This window comes from Struthio camelus, chromosome 1, assembly GCF_040807025.1.
Source record: "Struthio camelus isolate bStrCam1 chromosome 1, bStrCam1.hap1, whole genome shotgun sequence".
Classification (NCBI taxonomy): domain Eukaryota; kingdom Metazoa; phylum Chordata; class Aves; order Struthioniformes; family Struthionidae; genus Struthio; species Struthio camelus.
The window spans coordinates 147,974,333-147,982,005 of NC_090942.1; positions in this window are offsets into that span (position 1 = coordinate 147,974,333).

The following is a 7,673-nucleotide window of genomic DNA, read 5'->3' on the forward strand; positions in this document are numbered from 1 at the left end:
ATATTATGGAAAGCCTAATAGAAAAGATCACAGGAGCCAAATAAGCAAAGAATAAGATGTTGCTAGAGGTCAAAATTATCCATCACCTTTACCTGTACACAATTTCTTCACTTCACTGGGTCCCTCCTACTTATCCTAGGAAGAAATGCTATGGTTTTTCTTCATTATCATTTGGCTAACGGGCTAAAAGACTGACTATGTAGTGTTTGAGTGCACGTTAAGTGAAATTGACTCTACTGTAAAAGGAGAATCGGCCAGGTGATCCATAGTTTCAGAGGCATAGCCCAGGCCATACCTCCCCTCAGTCATTCATTCAGACATACATATACAAACAAATGCTTCAGAACTGTTACGAGCCTTTACAGATCATAGCAATGATGCAGCTTTCTGCTCCTCCTCACACACACTCTGTGAACCATGAACTCAAACATGCTTGGAAGAGTTCTGGAGACAGAAGACTTTTTTTTATCCGGGGAGCTGGATGTATTGCAATTTTTTTTTTTTTTTATGAGAGGTGAAAAGAAGTTAAGAACAGCCTCCAAGAAAGGCACAGCATTTATAAAGGATTTGGCGTAGGAGTCTTCAGGGCTTGGGAGGGGTGATCCGGGATTTCCTCTCCTCTACAGCTCCAGACCTTGTCATGTAGCAATTCTCAGTCTGAGGAGGACCCAAGGCAGCCCAGGTCCTTCTGGAGTCAGAAATACCATTTTACACACCTACCAAAAGAGATGAATCAAAGGTAGTGTGACTGTGGCTGCCAGGTGGCAGCAGGGCCGTGGTGCTGGCCAGGCCCAGGCTCAGCTCGGAGCAGCTCCCAGCCAGGGCAAGCCCGAACCACAGCTTTCCCACCACTTTGCCGGAAGCCTCTCACACCCCACAGCTGCTGATGGGACGGTGCTGCCGGCTGCACGGGCCCCGCCGCCCCCAGCCCCTGCAGGGTGCCCAGAGGGCCAGGGGCACACTGAGGCCTGTGTAGTTATTTAAAATATCCCACCTTCACGGATGTTATCCGAGTGTTTGACTTGCGTTGGAGTACTGATAACCCCACAGCTCACCCCCAGTAATGGGCAAAGGCAGCAGGAAAAGAGATAGCAAAAGTAGCACTGAGCTGTATAGCTTTTAACAGGATGATGACTTTAAATAGCAAAAACAAAATAGTTGAGAAGGAGGCATTTTCCTTGGTTGAACCCACCCCATCGCAGCTGGTGGCACAGCTCAGCAGCTAGACGGAGGGGACCAAGGCATACAGCTTGTCAAGGGCAGCAGTCGCCACCGCGGTGCAGGAGGAGACAGCTGCTGCAGAGCCATCATGCCCCGCGTCTCGCTCCGCAGGCCTTGTGGCATATCCCCACTAGGCATCCTCTCCCCAGAGGACACGGGTGCAAGCCTTGGCACCATGCCTTTTGCTCTTGAGGTAAGCGGGAATCTGGCAGGTGTCAACACAGCTCCCACTCTGCTGTAGGGTCACTGCATCCGTGAACGGCCACAAGCCTGGGGCTCGGGGCAAAGGCAAACTACTCATTGCTGCTTAAGTCCTTGCACTTGAGGACACACTCCCCTTTGTTTTCACAAGCGGATAGGATAACCAAAGTAATTTATAATAAGTAGCTTTCAGTGATAATATCTGAACAAAATGTAGCATTTGCAAAGCAGGTTTGAGATTCACGGAGCTATGCAAGGTTTTTCCGTCATTGCTCACAGTGCTCACATTTGCATCAGTGATGCAAAGATTTTGGCACCCTGTCAAAAGGCAAATGAATATATTGGGATACTTTCCTTGGGCAAGTGCAAGGAATAAAGAAATTGGGCAAGGGAATGTGTCAAGTGTCAAGTGCATGGAATAAATAAATTGGGCAAGGGGATGTGTCAGAGATGCCTCTAAAGAAAAGTTTATTGGGGTCTGCTCTCTTGTGGTCATGCCCTAGCGTGGCTTTATATGCCCATCCTTCCAGCAAGAAACAGGAGTATAGGGGCTGCCACCAAGTGCTCCTCTTTTGCCTTAAAAAAGTGTCACCAAAAGGGCAGTGAAAAAGGGTGAAGAAAAGGCAGGACCAATGTGCTATGCATTCACTGCTAACAGAGCTGTTCAGCCATATCACAGGGAACATGGCAAGCCTCTGAAAAAATATGGCTCATTGCCCTGGTGACAATCCCCCAGCACAGGCCTCTCCAGGAGTCACCAGGACCCTCTGAGTCAAAAGATGCTTGAATCCAGAGGAACAAAGAATAAACAAATAAATCGTATAACCCTGTCCCAAGCAAAGAATGGAGAAAGATCCCGTGATGTACACAAGGAACTTCACTATTTCTGACTGATTTAAGTTAGAAATGATACTCCTGTGACAAGTCATCTGCTATGCCAGACAGACTACGTAAGGCTATGATCGATGGTGCCCTAAAGCTCGTTCCAAACACTACTGGCTTACAGAGCTGAGTAAGTTGCTTAGGATAAGCTTAATAGGTCATGAAACTTTGAAAGACAGAAACAGTAGGTAGGCAGAATAAGGGTAAGCTACAAAGGAAAACCTGGGTTTTACCCTGACACACAGCGTTAATTATGCTATGTAGATAAAACCCTAATAAGTCGTGGGTGGTATCTGAAGATATTTTCTTAAAAAAAATATAGCATTTTGTTTTAAAAGCTAGGATCCTTTTTTATCACGTGCAAGCAGTAAAAGAGGCTTTGTGATCAGTTTCTGCAGATACTAATTTTTCTTAATGTTATTCTTTACCACATATTGAATAGTTTCTCCTCCTCTTTTTTGTTTACATTGTGGCTTTTTCCTGTGTTTACCCATTTTGCACGATATGAATTATACGAAGAATGTACATCATGGGAATACATCTCTAGTTGGAGAAAAAATTTGAATTTTCTTTCTTTTTTCATCCTTTTAACTGAAAGTCTGTGATTGTTTATTTTGTTTTCCCTAAATTCTATGAACACTCGCCATGATTTTATGATGTATAACAATCTTTCCATTTGTTACACTTTTAAGTATATAAATAGAATGTAAAACAATGGGCGAGATTCACCGGGAGGCTCTAGCTGCCTGGTGCTGCTATAGTGAATAGATGCATCCCTCAGCTCCCCTAGCGTTGGTTTAAAACAAGAAGGTGATGAGCTTTCTGAACTCAGTCCAGAAAAACACTTAAATTTCAACGGGATTGTGCCCTTATTAAAGAATGTCCCTTAGTGTTCTCTTGGATTAGCAATATGAGTCCAAGTATCTGTGTCTTGAGCCCATTACTCACAAATATCTAAGCGCACAATTAGATGGACAGTTGTGTCCTTCAGTTATAGGTCTGAAGGTGATTAGTTGTCTATAAATTGTTCAGGGAAATAAAGTCAAAAATGTGTTATCCCTGCTCATTCCCGAGAAGTGAAATAGTGCAGAATAGATGCCATTTGAACAAAACTTTCTGTTGGCATCCCGTCTCCCAACAATAAAACTCACGTGTAACTCGACTATTTTGCCTTTTGAAAGCTCTCAAGTATAATTTCACCACAGAGATCACACAAGATGAGGTTCAGGACACCTTGGAACAGGATTTCTGGGATTCTTTATGAGGAACTTAGAGAGCAGGCTCTTGGCTAGGAGCTGAGGTACCATGTGCTGTTGATCACTGCAGACAAGCACTGTGGTGGGCAGGCAGTTTCTTCCATGCTACTGGAGATAGCTGGCAACAAGCAAAAAAAGGCTCACTGTGATTGTCTTGCTTTGACCCACTTAATTCTGGGCAAGCTGCAATCTGGCCCAGTTTTCATTTCTGCTGGGGAACTTGTCTCAGCTACTGATGATGATAGCAGAGTTACAGAAATAAAACAACCAGGTACCAGTGCTGGTTCTTTGTTCTCACTGAAGTACCTTCGCTAGTAAATAAACAGACTGTTGAAGCAATTCTTTTGATCCCTGTGAGAGCCCCATGTTTAGAAAGCATTTGCTCTTGATTTTTCCATTATGGGTTCAAACTCTTTCCAGGACACATCATTGATCTTCTCTCTAAGTTTTCATCAGTGCTGTACTTAATTGTGAGGAACAGTCTGAATGAAAGTATTGCCAGTTCATACTGAACTCTGAGTTCAAAGGAGGGATATGTTTCCTCTTGGTTGTTTGAATGTTCACTCTTCATTTCAGGTTGTCTTTGAAATTCACTTTGCTTCTTAGGGCTTGTTTTGTTTTGGGCATTTTTCCCCTGTAGAACACAGCCCATAAAGAATTCAGAAGAAACCAAATTGCAGTGAAAAAAAAAAAAACGAGAGCAAAAACATAGTATTTTATCTATATTGAATTCTTTGCTGTCTACTGTGTTCTCTCTCTGTCACCTGAAATATTGTTCCTCCCTGGGAAAAAATATTCAACACAATTTTTAAGCAGCTTGGTTTTATTGGGAAAGGTGATGATGAGTTAGTGGTAATATGAGTCAGACTGAATGCTTTCATGTGTCATGTCTCATCCAGAACTCTGGTTTCCTTTTTCCTCTGAGAATGCATTTACAAGGAATGCACTTTTCTCATCTTCATTTGTGCACACTACAAAAAACACCTCATTATTTGATACAGTTGGCAACTGTGTGTGCCCAGGACTGAAAAACAGACTTTAGGGAGGCAGGGGGAAAGAGGTGTTTTTGGCAGAATTACACAATACCTGCTCAATGAATGACTAAAGATGAGTGCTAGCAGCCTTCCTGCATTCAATTTACTCACAACTCCTAAAGTAGTTCTCTTTGTTAATTATTGCTAGAATGCGTCATGATCCCATTAGGCTCTGCAAGATATCCAGGTTTTGCCTCTCTATCAAAACACTAAACTTACACGCATCCAACTCAATTTTAGACACTAATGGAACCCCTGGCAGGGAGCAGAGCCACCCTAGACTTCCTCTCTAGTGAAAGGAAGATTGATATCTCCAAAAGTAAATCAGAAGTCAGGAAGGCTGAATCATTTTCTGGAAATTTTCTGTTTCCCTCCATATTCTATGGCAGGGACCTCAGAAGACTAAGCTGCTAGCACTTCAGTTACGTGCCTAAAGTTAGACAGGAGGAACCAAGGGCATCGGATCTTCCCAAATTACAGCCTGGAAAACTGATAAAAAAGCAGATGGCATATGCCAAATACCATCTCCTACACTGGCAAGTGGATGAGGAGCAGCAAAGAGCGGATACTAGAGAACATTAAGAAGAAGACGGTATCTGGTACGTAAGGTACAGGCTAAGGGCATAAGCCATCTCTCTCTGATTACTTACCCCATCGCCTTGTTTTGAAATCTTCAGTTGTCTCTTTCCTGGGCCCTTACTTGCAAAAGGAGGACTAAAGCACTTCCCTGAGAGTAAGTGCATTACAGATCACAATATTGAATACGTAGACATGCTATGGCAAGAGATTTAAAGGGGAAGAATTACATACATTTCCTTAAAATAGATGGGTAATAAAGAACCAGAGGCCTGTAAAACTGGCTTATTGCATCATTCTAGGAGTACATGAGTCCTCTAAAAGCAAGAAAGGGCAAATTGTCCCTCCAAGAGCACCTAGCTGCAGAATGTTTCTTCACATCACTCCTCAAAGTGAGTACTAGCAAATACAACACCATAATCAAAGCTGAACACAGAGACATGAACTCTCCCGTGCTGTATATGAGCCAGTGTAAATTGCGTGTCATGGACCTCATATGGTTAAAAAAAGAGAGGGGGGAATGGGAAAGGGAGGGGGAAGTTCCATCTTCATATTTATTTTGCTTCATAAATATGCATTCCCCCTATGACCCTCTTGCATCCTGGCACAGAACTGTGCTGTTTTTCATTTTACCATTAAAGAATGTCACGTCATAAACAACCAGTTCCAACAGACAGGCATAAAATCTCACACTCAGTTGGGCCCATAACTTTCCTTGAATAATCGAATGCTCCATGCAATCATTTTTAAACTGATAATCATGCGCTATTTGATCAGCCTGTATGCTCACACTAGACGCCTGATTAGCAAATGTTACAGTGCTTGCTCATTTTTTTCTTCCATGGACCGTCTATCTACCTTCTACTTATGCACTATTACCACAGTGTCTAAGTAATTTGCACGTATTTAAAACCAGAAATAGCAATTTCTTTCTTAGTTTCTTATTTTCTTTCTTTTCCTAACTTCATTAATGTATAGATTGGTCAATTGCTTGGTCATATTGCCTTATGTTTGAAGAGTAGGTGCCTTGTGGTAGGTACCTGTGGAAACTGAAAGCTAAGGCAAAAAAAACCCTCAAGTTCTGCACTTAGTCCTGAAAAGGAGGGAAGCACTGCTTTCCTCTCTATGGGAACAGGGGGTTCTGCAGTGCTTCTGCTACATGTCTTGAGGAAACACACTTTGCATGGGAACTCACCTCATTAACTAAAGTCTTGCTGATCTAGTGGACCGTATCTGCTGTGAGAGTTCGTGCTTAAAGAGAGATAGCAATCTTTTGGGAAGAGAAAAGCACTGCAGTCATCTTGGACATCTTCACACCATAGATATTATAGCTTATTTGATATTCAATACAGCAGATAATAATTTCATTAGCAGAATAGACATGGGCATTGAGGATCCCCAGCCTCCTGTTCTTCCAATAACATTCTACATCCCTAAAGGATCAAAAAACTTCACGTAGTTTAGCTATTTGAAGGTAAATGCATTTAATATGGGGGACATTGTGCAGGAGATGGGATCCCCAAGCACCTCTTCCCAACATCGCTTTGGCATAACTTTAATCAGTTGCTCTTGCTCAAGGCACAGGAAAAGTGGGCTGATCACTCAGCACTATTCTCTGACTCACCAAAGTGCTATTGCTGAACTCATCTTCTGGCTCTTGCTATGTACAAGCACAAGGGAGAAAGAAAGAGCCAGGCTGCACTACTCCTGTGACAATGTCAGTCTAAAACCAAGCCATAACATCCACTTAGCGCCTCTTTAGAAGAGCTAAATGGATTTTGTAAATTCCTTTGGTAAATTAGTGCTAGTGCTATTCACATAAATCTTGCCATTAAAATGATTTACCTCAACTGTAGCATTATTAATGTTCAGTAAATTAGGTCCATAAAATGACATTTGGCTTGCCATTAAGTGGAGATAATCCACAAAGCTCATTTCTAACCCCCTTTATATTCTTTATAATGCCCTTCATAAACTCTATTGTAGCTCTCTTAGATGCATGTAGTCATCAGTATATTGATAGCTCTGACACAGCATACGCTTCAGATCAATTACTGAATCGGGAGACTAATTTAGACAATCTTTACTTGTGGTCAGAAAAAGATTCATTATTTATGAGTGCAAACAAAACTGTATCATTGTTCTTCAATTCAAAACACATGTTCCTTGGAACATCAGTTGTATTCAGACTTACTTTAGTCAAAGGAAATCATGGCCCTGGAAAATGTTGGTAATTTCAGAAACTGGCTGAACAAACATTTTTCAGGAATGAAAATAGAGCCCTTGAAGCAACCAAGAGAACAAACAAAATTATTGAAAAATACTTTATATGTTGGCCAAAAGATAGATCTCATGAAGTGTTGTAAGTTTATTAATGTCTTTTTCATGTTTATAAATACAAAGCATTTCCATTAAAGCTATGTGGTGGCTGAGGGTCCACCCACCAAAGTTTTATTTGAGGTCTTAGAAAGTAAATGAATTGGTCTGATTTCTCAATTGCTTG